Here is a 13,109-nt window from a genome sequence, read left to right as displayed (position 1 = left end):
AGAAAACAAAAGCAAGATGGGGAAGGTCGCTCATAATGAAATTATTATCGTCAAGTCATGTCAACATTTTAAATCGATACAAGTATCGGCAAACGAAATATATCACGATACATCACCGAATTGATGTTTTCCTACAACCCTAGTCTTTGCATGACTTCAATTTTGAGCCGTTAAACATTTTTGGTCAGTTGAGAATTACCCAGTTTATGCATCTTTTATACGGCTTATACACAATTATTACGTGAATCTTACATAATTGTGAGTGATTTTTGTGAGATGCACTCTCAAATTTGTGGCTTTCCGCAACCGCTCACGTACACAGACTTCTTACGCATGTACCACTGATCTATAACTTTTATGTCACGTATATAATGCACATATAACATTTATTTTATGTAACTGATGCACAAATTATCAATGAACTATAAAATTAACAGTGCAATAACCATGCACGGTTCATGCATGATTTGCATATTGTGAGAAACCACGTGGTATGTAAAATGGGCCATTCTTGTACCCCTCCAGAAGTCCTTACATTCTTGTACCCCTCCAGAAGTCCTTACTGAATAAGGGACCCCCCCCCCATCTGTCTCATCCGGGCGGGGAGTCGGGTCTCGGTGTCTGGCACTGCGTGGGAGGCAGGTCGCCAGAGAGACCAGGGTTCAGCGGGCACAAATGCGACTCTCGCAGATTCCTCTAGATTCAGTTCCCGCCAGTGGTCCCCTTCTTGGCAGGGTCCCCCCCACATGGTGGGCTGTCTCAGCTGGCACCAAGCAGCTGATTTAGAATTGGTGTGGACCAGGGGAATCCGACTGTTTCATTCAAACAAATGGTAATTAGTAAATGCCGTATACTTGTACACTTTTCTACCTTCCTTGAAGGCCCAAAGCGTTTTTACAGTCACAGACCCATTCACCCATTCACACTCTGTTGCTGAACACCAGAGGCAATGTGGGACACTTCCACACATGGGTGGACAAGGCGGGAATCGAACCCGCAATCTTCAGATCAGAGGTTAACCGTCCTACCACTGCACCATGGCCACCATAAAGTACCACTAGGGTAGTAGTCAATTTTCATCCGTGCAACATGCGCAAAATGTATGTACTGGCTGTGTGACACAACTTTAGGAGCTAAAGTGTTCATGCAGATTAACCTGCAGTGTCTGTGGGTGGGATTGCTCAGTTCTAGGACACATGTACAGCTTCCAAGTAGAAATGCAACTCACCAACCACAAAAGTCAAACAAAATAGCTTTTATTTAATACATTTTAATGTGATTTTGCCTAAAGCAAAGCTAAAATTATTCCAACTTGTCCTGCCTTTAATTGTGCTTTTCTTGTGCTCACACACGTTTGTAGCTTTCACCCATTTCACGGAATGTCTTCTTTTCTTTTCTTTACACAATTTTTATCTTTAAATTAAAAATCTTATAAAAAAAACCCTGTTATAATATGACAGTATATTTGAACTACATTTGATTGCATATACCTAAATGTAATTAATTGTATGCATTTAATTACAAAAATATTATCTCACTTTAGCACTAGAATTTAGACGAAGATAAGAGGTAGAAAAATGCTCCTTCCCTTGTGATTTGTCTCTATTTTTATCCTCTGTATTTGCTAACAGTTGCCTGCCTAATTGCACCACTTGCAAGTTTTACATAGTCTAAAGAAAATACATTATACATGCCAGTGCCTTTACGAGAGTATAACATATGTGTTTAATTTCTCAAAGGGGATAATTAAACAGTTAACTGGCAAAAACTCAATGAATGCTAGTTTGTAATTAAAGTAGAAAAATGGTGTCAGAGTTTCTAGTAGAGTTTATTTCACAGATTTTTTTAAAGACATTTTAAAGTAAGTCGGTATTGCATGAAATGCACAAATACTTGCTTACCTCTATCTGGTGTACTGTGTTTTCTTGGGACTCAACATGAAGGTAGGCTGTGGTGACACAGAAAAGAGAGATGGACAGAAATCCAACACCTGTAGGAGAGCAGACAGAGAGAAGAAAATTCAATTCTTTATATTCATAGACTAGTATAGTAAAACGTTATGTCCCCTTGAAGGAATTGTACAGAAAATCAATAATTTCAGTTTTATTGCAAAATTTGTTCTTGTTCCAACCTTTTGAAATCATCTGATCTTACAATGTGTTCATGGAAACTCTAGTGGTGACTGTTAATTGAACCCAATAAAGTCAAATCCTGCTTAATTTCCAAATATGACTAGATTAGGCGTTTCTATTCAATTGAAAAAGAAAAAAATAATAAACATCCATCCATCTGTTTTCTTAACCTGTTTTATCTCTTTCACAGACACAAGGCTGCCAGACTCTAACCTGGCTACTGTTGAGTGACTCTGGGGTACACCATGTACAGGTCGTCATCGGTAAACCAAATAAATGAAACTGTCAGGATTTCAACATTCCTCGTGGTTAGAAAGAGCTAAATATTTCTCATGAACATCTAACACATTGCATGTAACATCTGCGGGTGAATTTTCTCGCTGTATTCACTCCTCTAATAGGGGCAGGCCTTCCTGCCAATCTGCACAATAAGAAGCAGATGAAATAGATCAATCGTAGCCTGTGCCATCTTTCACTGCAGATAAGGAAAGCCAACGTGAAATGCTGAACTGCCACAGCTCACGCTCATCAGATGTGAAAATGTGGAACTGTCAACCCCCAGTGCACACTGTCTAAACCTATTAAAACACGGCTAAATCCAGTTTCAAAACCACTAACATAAACAGCGTAGTAAATCTGACTTTTCACCTTCATTCAAAGGAGAAATCCTGTCATTATTGCTTTATTTTTTTTCCTTTTTTGGTTTTCCGCTTATTTCAAAGAGCTTTTAAAAATAATATATCAGGATTTGTTTGTTTCTATTCTGGGCAAAAACCTAGAAGTCAGACTGTTACACATTTCCAATGCAAGACAGGAGCTACTTTCTGAAGCTTAAAACGTGAGCAGTGATGCAAAAATTGTGTAATTTTTTCAAAAAAGCGTTAACTTGATATTGATCAAAGTGCAGTCAAAATAAAACTGACAGTGTGTTCGTGTGAATTTTAGTGACGGCAACAAGGGGAGCTGGACATCAAACAGGAAGCTGGCATTCAGTTTCCACTCCAGCTGAGCTAACAAGCTGTGGATTGTTAGAAAGTCATCAGTCAGCCGAGGACAGGTGACCAGACTCACATTTAAACTATTCTTTGCACTTTGCTGACAATAAACTTTGAAAAAAAACTTCTTGTTGCAGAATTTGACACCAAACTTTGCATGTTTTTATCTGTAAATAAGGTTGTTATTCCACAAAATGATCACAAATAAAATAGACTATGTGCAAGTTCCATTCTGTGAACATTACCAATAATTTGTTACTTTTTTCAAAAGTAATCATTTACCTTAAAACATGAGAAGGAAATATCTGACAATAGATGTGAACTGCATTGGCTTGTTTATTAGTGTGGTCTGTAAAAACTAGCAAGAGAATCTCAATAGTCAAGGCGACAATGGCAGTGGATGATAGTAACAATCATCCCTATTGGCTGATTTGTTTGATTACCATTTCACTTGCTTGACTGCAGCAACAGTTGAAATATTCAATGTTGACAGTTGCTAATGGGAATGATGAGGGAAAATCAGATTTCACTGCCTGGGTAACGTGCAACGCATGGCTTCATCAAAAGAATTTGCTCTGGCGACAGACCCCCGGACAGAGCCTGATGATAAAAAAAGATAAGATACAAGCGAGACGGGGTGGATGGATAGAAACCACTTACAAGCCAGAGGATGGTTTGGATAAAAATGCTGGAGAACTGAGATAACAGAAAAGATTATATGAAGGCAAATGAAGTATGTATGATTAAAATCGGATAATGTCAAGATGGGAGGAAGAGAAGGTTTATTACAGTATGGTTTTGGTGCATCTGATATCTGAAACACTTATCCATCTATAGTGTAGCACTTTGGATGGATTGGAAGAAATGAGAGTTGGGGGAGAATCAAGACAAACTGGAGCAGAGTGACTGGATTTAGTCAAGTGATGGGAGGCTGTAATCAAGAAATTAGAAATATGTAATGCATTTATTCTGGAGACGTAGTTCTGCTCTAAAAATCTTGACTACCTACAATAAAACTGTCACAAACGGGCAGACAGCTGGTTCCACGTGCAGTAGGTCTATTAGTTCAGACTGGAATGAAGCACAGCTAAAAGTCCACAAAGCTAAATCAGGGTCAGACTGGCAGATGTCTATCACAAGCATGAGATCATCCAAGAAGACAGTAGAGTATTCAGGGTCCAGGTGAGGGTCAGGGCAGGCAGCAGGCAATCAGAGACAAAGCAGGGTCAAAGACAGAAGATTAGGTCCATGTAGAAACGCTTGGTAATGCAGGCAGGGTGGTACAAACAATACTTCGCACTGAATGTGGCTCTGTGTGCTGCTTAAGAAGCAGGTGGGGGATTCTTCTGAAGACAGCTGAACAGCATCCAGGAACTGTGGGCTGGGGCTGCTGGGAGATGAAGTTCAGTCAGTACTCTGGTGCCTGTTCCCGCTGGTGACCAGAGGGGGAGTCAGAGCTCTGACTCCTGACAAAAATGATGTAAAGATGATCTTAAATTAATAGTACATTTTCCTTCTTGCAACAAGAAACGTTCTGTAATGACCAATCAATTGATAAAACCAAAGACCATTTTTTTTTGCTAAATAAGCAATCTTTCAGAGTGAAATACTGAAACAAAGTATGTAAACAAACAATTCCTTTCTTCCTGATTCCACTCTCAGCCAGAGTCTCAGCTACATCAATAAACTCATCATCACCAAAAAAAAAACAGGAAATTACAAGAAACTATTTCAAAATAAAACACACAAATAAAATGTAGAAAATAACCGCTATTTGGGATCACATTCTAACAGTGTTCTCTTTTGAAATGAGAAGTCTGTCTGTCCAATCCACTCATGTCTGCAGTAAGTGTATTTTTCTTAAAACCTCCTTGTTATTTAGAAATGAATGAAAAAAGGTAAACTATAAATGCTAAATAGCTTAGGTGAGGGACTTAAAATGTGTCAAGAGAGAAGAACTCTTTTTCTGATAAAAAAAAAGAAGCCCCTACAGGCTAATTAAAGGTTTTACAACAGCAGTCATGCTGCAGAACAATCCCTAGCTCTCAGCTCGGCTAAATCTGCCAAGTCAAAATAGACTTAATGACCACTTTGTTCTGTCCATTTTATTCCACTCATCTAGGACTGGGTCACAGGGGCAGAAGTCAAAGCAAAGACGCCCAAATTCCCCTCTCTCCAGTCACCCTAAGACATTTCTATGACAGTTGGATCTCCAATGTGTCCTGGGTCTTTCGTCTCCACCTAGTGAGACATGCCTGGAACACTCCTCCAGGCAGGTGTCTGGGAGGCATCCAGACCAGATGTTCGAGTCACCTCAACTGGCTCCATTCAGTGTGGAGGTTCAGTGGCCCTACTCTCAGCTCTCTTCATGGTAGATTGAGCTTCTCACTCTATCTCTAAGGGAGCTACCCTGTAGAGGGAGCTCATTCGGGCCGCTTTTATTCTCAATCTCCTTCTTTCAGTCATGACCTTGAGGTGACCATGGGCGAGTACTGGAGCATCCATCTATCCATCTTCTTCCGCTCATCTGGGACCGAGTCATGGGGGCAGCAGTCTAAGCAAATATGCCAGTATTGGAACAAAGATTGGTAAATTAAGAGCTTTGCTTTCTCACTCAGTTCTCTCTTCACCAAAATAGGTGAAGACTGGCACAGTGACCACATAAGAGCACATGGCGGTCCAATCCCCCTGTTGATTTCATGCCTGTAGTACAAAAAGGTTTCTGAACATTTTTTCCTATGGGAATGCTGCTAGGCACAAGTCTTATACAATGCGAAAGGGTAATTTGGAGGGAAGTAGGTGAGATGTAGGCACTTTGTACAGATTTTTAATAGTTCTATCCATCTAAACTCTGCACACTGCGCAATAGTCCCGTTAGTTCTTGTTAAGTATGTGCAAGGAACAAGCCCTTTAAGGCACTACAGTACTCTTGTCTATGACCTTCCTCGGGCCCAGACAACCCAAAAACCCACAGCATGGATACGGGTCAACCTCTGGGTGACTCTGACTAAAGCTAAAGATACTGTGCAAGTCCCTCGAGCACCAAGGATTCTTTTTAAATATATAAATTATATAAAAAAAGAAGGAAACTTTCTTTTTGAAGCAGCAATGTCAACTTTTTAAAGGGCACATGCAGTAAGTAAGCCAGAGGCCTCAATAAATGCTGAAAGGAAATGTAAATGAGCATTTATTTGGATGCAGATTGTTTTTCCGTAAAAACCCAAGCAAATGTTATATTGAGAAGAGTCAATAAATTCTTCAATGGGATTTCCATTAGAATGTTAAAAAGGTCATTTGTGTAGAAAGTAATAAATCAAAGTAATAATGTGATGATGTAGTTGCTAAAACTAAATTAAAGCTTTGTTTTCTAGCAAGTTAACCTTAGGACATTTAAACCTTCAAACAGCTTTAAAAAGCTTTTGATTAAAAAAAAAAAAAAACTGTTCTGCCGCACACCACACCACACCGCTTGTCTGTGCTGTGAGATCTAGAAAGCTATTGATATTCCACATACCCCGGGGCTATATTTAGTAACTGCTCTTGCAAATGCAATGTTTCAAGGGTAAGAAAATGACATGTCAGTGAGCTTGGTCAACATTTATGTGCTTGTATCCAGGGCAGTAAAATAATAGTAATAAGTATATTAGCATTTATCAGGTTTGGTGTGATGGCCTTTATGTTTCTACTGTTCTGCCTTTGATCATAATAGTAACAGAATAAGTCTACCTCATAAAATCTCAATTTTGTGCAAATTGACTGGTAGTGATTTAGCTATAAAAAAAAAAAAGACTTTCAAACATATCTTCTCTTACTCAATTTTGACCAGTTTCTTTAATATTGTAGTTATAGTTTGCTCATTTAATGTATTTTCCTAATTTATACAAACAAATTCTGGCTTTTATTTCAACACAAGTTGCCAAAACACCTTTCAAATGAATTAGTGGTTTCTAAAATACAGTGTCAATGCTTTCTTAAACCTGGAAAGCTTGAAGAGGAAAAGGACAATTAACCTTTTACATTTCTCAGACAGGTAAAAGATAAAGCAATAGCCTTTTTCTACAAAGTAAAATAAAACTGGAATCAAAATAATTAGCATTCAAGATGTTTAGTCAGGGTTCAATTCTGAAATTAGGATAACCATTGTGGTGTAATATGCAATAGTTTTCCCAGTAATTTAAATTACTATCTATTCTAAACTATTAGAAAACCCAAGTGTTCCTGAACCAAATCCATTCAGATATTAGTAATACGATACGAGGTACAAATTGGTAAGGGAATCCAAAGAAGTGGTTAAAAAAGGATTAGAAAGTATGAGAAACATAATTAGCTCTGTGGGATTCTGTCTGTGTTTATCTATGGCAGAGTTTGATCCTCCTGCTGGGAATAATGGTCATGACTAAATTTGTTCAGTTTTAATTTAATTTCATCTCATTAAATTTGCCTTTCTGGCACCTTTTCCCTTCACTTTTGCTTTCAGGCACAGTATGCTTCCACTCTTTTCTTTCATGATTTGTGTTATTATTGGGTCTTTTTCATGGAGAACCTTTAAGGGATATGAAAACTGACTGTATGAGAGAACTGGAATAATTGCATGTGATGTCACTCATAAAATATTAATTCTTTCCGGTTCCAACGAAATGAAGTCAATTCAGATGCCATTTTTCCGTGATATGGCTGTCACCATGTTGCAGCCAGTCAGAAAGCAGTGATTGGTCCGAGTCAATCTGAGTCTATATTTCTATGGCAACCACTTTCACCAATCAAACACATTCTCACTCCCAAGTCATCACATATTGACGTTTGGTTAAGGCCCCCTCTGTGTCACTTTATGGCGTTTTGGGTGTCCCAAACTCGTCTTTTTTTGATGTCCTGGGTTTTTCCATTACATCACAGGTCCTCAACCTCAAGGACACGAACCAAAAACGGTCCAGTACTGTGACACAGTCCACACCAATACCCAAACCCAATACTGGTACCCTATTCCTAACCTGGCAGGATGCAGTTCCAGACACAAACCGGTACCAGAAGCTGTACCTGGCGCGAACTGGACACGAACCAGTACTGGGTTAGGGTACCAGACTGGGTTAGAGTACCAGTACTGGGTTAGGGTACTGGTATTGGACACGTCCCAAGAATGTGTTGACCAATCAGGAGTGAGCTTGTTGGAATTCCACACTCCTTCCACTGAAAACGATTATGGGAAAATCCGTTAATTAAACACTTAAACATTCAACATGACACCACCTAACTTTTACTTAGGCCTCTAATTGGCCAGTTTATAACTTGAATAACTTGCCGTACAGCAAAAATATCATGGCTTCGTGGGACCAGCAGGTACTTCCTGTTTCAAATGCTGGGTGGAGGGGTCACCCAGTCCAGTTATCTTATACAATCCATCCATCCATCCATTTTCTTGACCGCTTCTTCCCATATGGGGTCGCGGAGTGCCGGAGCCTATCCCGGCTACTGAAGGGCGAAGGCAGGGTACACCCTGGACAGGTCGCCAGTCTGTCGCAGGGCCTCAATCACACACTCATTCACTCTCACATTCACATTCACATTCACACCTAGGGGGAATTTAGAGTCACCAATGAACCTATGAAGCATGTTTTTGGATGGTGGGAGGAAGCCGGAGTCCCCGGTGAAAACCCACGCATGCACGGGGAGAACATGCAAACTCCACACAGAAAGGTCCCAGCCGGGAGTTGAACCGGGGCCTTCTCGCTGTGAGGCGAGAGCGCTAACCACTGCGCCACCGTGCAGCCCTCTTATACAATCCATGGATATAAAAACTTAAGAAAAAACTGATATTGCATGTTTAATTTAAAGATGAAACTCAATAGTTTTGAGATAAATGCTTTCTTAAAACTTACATCAAAAGCATAGCATAGATATTAGTCTTCTATTGTGCAGATGAACATCATATGATGTCAAAGAGGACCGTCAAAGGTTTAGGACTTTACTGCAAAAAACTCAAGTTTTGCTATAGAACAAAACGAGTAAAATAATCATTATAGATTTACTTTTTCATTGATATTTCTTCAAAGATATAGCTATAGCTTCCCTTGATTTTCTTTTTAAATGCCATTGCTTTTTCCTCTATAGTGCTCAAAAGCATCTAAGTGTTGGAGATAAAGACACAAGTGCGCAATACAAACTTCCTGGTGAGATTGAACTCATTTTTCATGTCATGTTTTTCCTCTCTTCTATGTCTAATCAAATCCTAAGTCTGAATCACATTTTAACATTTCTCTTTGGAAATGCTTTTGTTCCTCAGTGTTTTTAAGATCCACACACACACAAACATGGCATTATGTATCCCCCAGCGCAGACCCACTCCTCTTCCATTTTCTGCAACCCTCTGTCCTATTACACCGCCATCACTCGTGCTGCTGAAGTGACTGAGCATATCAGTGTCACTGGTCTGCAGTAATTATGCTGGGAGAGAAGTAAAGATGTGGGGCTAATTTCCTGCCATCCTCATAGAAATGAAACTACTGAGCACTTGTGCTTTCTGTTACTTCCTGTTCTGGTATGGTGTTTTGAACACACTTATACTCCAGTTTTTTGTCAAATTAAAACAGTTTTTTTCTGTGTAATACTGCACATCTACACACAAAACAGATGGTGAAATTAGGCTCCAGATCCTCTTTGAATTTAGACACATGACCTTTATTGATGGTAGTATTTAACAAGGAGGAGAAATTTTTCATTTTTATAATGCAAATGACCATATTAGATATTTTGAAAATATTGCCAGCCATCTAGGCAGTCATCCAATACCAATAAGTTTTTCATGAGGACATATTTTAGATTTCAGTCACAACTGCATCATCAACTGTTATACACCGGTGACCCTCTTCAGTTGATGCAATTATTGTTATTCCACCAGAGGCTGAAGCAGAGAAAAGCAGCCCTGTGCTAATATGTAACACTTTGTAGTGGTGAAATTCTTCAGAGAAAAAGTGGCTTTGCACCATCATGCAACATTTTACTTTCATAAAGTGTTGCATAACAGTACAAAACTGACACGAAAAGCCTCTTTTCTCCTTGTCAGAATAAGCTGATTCACGCTGATCGTGAAACGGGCAAAGATTTACAGTATGTCAAAGAGCGTGTCTTAGTTAGATGGTGCTGGCGACAGCTCTGGTGTTAAGGGGATCATTTAGCTGTCCATTACTTTTTAGCCTAGTACTTTTTAATAGTGCTGTCATGTAGTTATTTTTTGGGAATTGTGAGCTGTAATTAATTGGTCTAAATGGTCTATTTTTAAACTTACCTAATATTTTTAGTAAAAGGCCTCACTTTTAGGTATTTTTGTATACATTTGTGACATTGTGGTGCAGTAAAGATCAAAATACAACTAAAACAATTGCTTTATAAACTATTTTCTGCAGACATTTTAGTCCTACTAGTGACTCCAGTCTTAAGGCTTTTGCTATCGCAGGTACTAACACCCGTCGTTAGCTCTTGTGACTGTGACCCAATGAATCCAAATAATGTCTGACAGCTTAAAGGTGCATTTAAAGCTGTCAGAAAGTGTGTTTTTTTTTTTTTTTTTTTTTTAAAGAAGGAGCCGTAGCAACTTGGGGCTAGCTATCCCTCCACAGTTTTGTATGACTTTTTAAAGGTGTAAAACTGACTTTACGTATTTTCCCGAGTGCTGGCAGCTACTTGCTAACATAGATGATTGGCAACTATTGATTGGCATCAAGCGGTAGTAACCCCTGAATTTGAAGACGCTATTTTTTTTTTAAATCTGCCTGCTTGGAGGGATACATGTAGAGGTAGGGAGAAGCCGTAGGGATAGGGAAACTCTTCGGCTTCAGCCAACATGTCAAAAGAGCCTTGTACATTTTAGGAGGGAAAGCTGACAGTTGAGAACAAGCTGAGGTTAACAAAATTCTAACCAAAGTAAAACTAACTTGAATTTTAAACCCAATCTCAGAACTAACAACTTTATTTTGAAACCAAAGTTTAAGTGTATTTGCGTGTTTTACTTTGGAGTAACTGCCAGGCTTTGTCTTGAAAGCCATCTGGCACTCAAACATTGGTACACTGTACTGACTTCTGCCTTAAAAAGGAAGTCATAGTGTATTTCCCCTGGGTTTAACTCTTATTTCCACTATTTAAAATGTAAACAACATGAAGTGTTTTCTTTCTTTTTTCCTGCAATCATACATCACACAGTGAGCATCAAATCGTACATATAAAAATCCTTGCAGAGAAGCAGGCTTACACATATGGTACTAACTTCAGCCTCATACAGAGGGCCCCAGCTGTGAGAGGGATTAGAGATTAGCCCAATGGTAGGGATGAATCTATGTGAACACAGCAGTATATTAAATGCATATCCTCTAACATTCATACTGCATATCAGTAGACGCGTGTTGACCGTTTGAACTCTGCGTTCACTTAAAGACTCTATCTAGTGCTCTTTCCCAACCCATACCTATTTTACATTTGTAGGAGGGGGATCGGTTGTATTGAGTATTTATTTGCAGATAGAAAAATGTGGGGTCTTTCTGTTAAAGTAGCTATTTTTTCTAGTTAAATCTTTACTGTTACCTCAATTTACCAAATTACATAGGACCAAAAAAAAAGCAGTATAATCTTACTCAACAGTTAAATAGTCAAATCATTTTATAAAATGACATTGGACTTATACACCTTATTAAAAAAACTTTTAAAAGTTTTACAGTTTTATTTTCAATGTAAATAACTGCAAAAGGGAGGCCAATTGCATAGTAGCACTGTCTGAAATATCTATTTTTTCCCTTTACAAACACCACAAAAAAGTACTGTGACTGCATACTACACAGAGATCTCTTGGTTTATATTTCATATGTCTGTTACCCTCACATGCACTCCATGAAATTACAGCTTTCAAGAAATGACTGCAAAAGACCTCAGTAGCAAAACCAACAGGATCTTTGATGTAAACATATTTCCACTATAATGTGTATTTGTGTGTGATTGTATGTCAGTATGTGAAGACGGGGTGCAATCTTGAAAGCATAATTACTGCCGAGCCTGCAGACCCGGTTGCCACATGGTTGAGGGTGAATGAAAGCATTTATTTGTTTTGTCATTTCCTGCTTTTTTTCTTCTTCAGTCTCAAGAGTAGGCTACCTCTCTTTTAGTTTTCTCTCTACAAACAAAAATCCAGTTTACATGCTTGTACATCACAGCAGTGTGCTGTAGCACACCTTAAGATATTACATTTATTGACTCCCTTACATAACATACCATCTTTCTCTTCCAAATCAAAGTCAAACTACATTTTTTAATATTTCGATTTCCTCTATTACAGCTGTGGCCTTTTGGATGCTTCTTTTGATTTACTGAGACTGCAAAACTTGCTAACTAAGAAAATAAAATCATAGTGTTTATTGCATATATTTTGGAAGATACACTCACCATCCACTTAATTCGGTACACCTTGCTAGTACTTGGTTGGACCACTTTTGGCTTCAGAACTGCCATAATCCTTGGTGGCATATATTTAACAAGGTACTGGAAACATTTGGTCCATATTGACTGGATATCATCCCGCTGTGGATTGCGCATCCATGATGCCAATCTCCTGTTCCACCAAATCCCAAAGGTGAACTACTGGGTTGAGATCTGGTTACTATGGAGGTCGTTTGAGTCCAGGGAACTCATTGTCATGTATTAGAAACCAGTCTGAGATGATTCCAGATTTATGACAAGGAGCCTTACCCTGGTGGAAGTAGCATCAGAAGATGGTACACTGTGGTCATAAAGGGATAGACATGGACAGCAACAATACTCAGGTAGGCTGAGTATAATCAGTTGGTACAAAGGGGTTAAAAGTGTGCCAAGAAAATATCCCCCACATCATTACACCACTACAACCACCATCCTGAACTGGTGATACAAGGCAGGATGGATCTATGCTTTCATGTTGTTGAAAGAAAATTCTGACCCTGGCATTTGAATGTTGCAGCAGAAATTGAGA

General features: G+C 39.0%; 1 protein-coding gene across 2 annotated transcripts in view; it reads right to left on the bottom strand.

Moving 5' to 3' along the window:
• Positions 1-13,109, bottom strand: part of zgc:172282 (leucine-rich repeat and fibronectin type III domain-containing protein 1-like protein) — a 161,699-nt gene that overhangs the window by 82,198 nt on the left and 66,392 nt on the right. For both annotated transcript variants that reach the window (XM_024277816.2, XM_024277814.2), the window contains exon 2: positions 1,902-1,990. The gene's annotated coding sequence lies outside the window, so the exon portion shown is untranslated. The remainder of the gene's footprint in view (positions 1-1,901; positions 1,991-13,109) is intronic.

Source organism: Oryzias melastigma, linkage group LG13 (genome assembly GCF_002922805.2).
Source record: "Oryzias melastigma strain HK-1 linkage group LG13, ASM292280v2, whole genome shotgun sequence".
Lineage (NCBI taxonomy): Eukaryota > Metazoa > Chordata > Actinopteri > Beloniformes > Adrianichthyidae > Oryzias > Oryzias melastigma.
The sequence above is the reverse complement of the archived record's forward strand: the minus strand, read 5'-3'. Positions and strand labels throughout refer to the sequence as shown.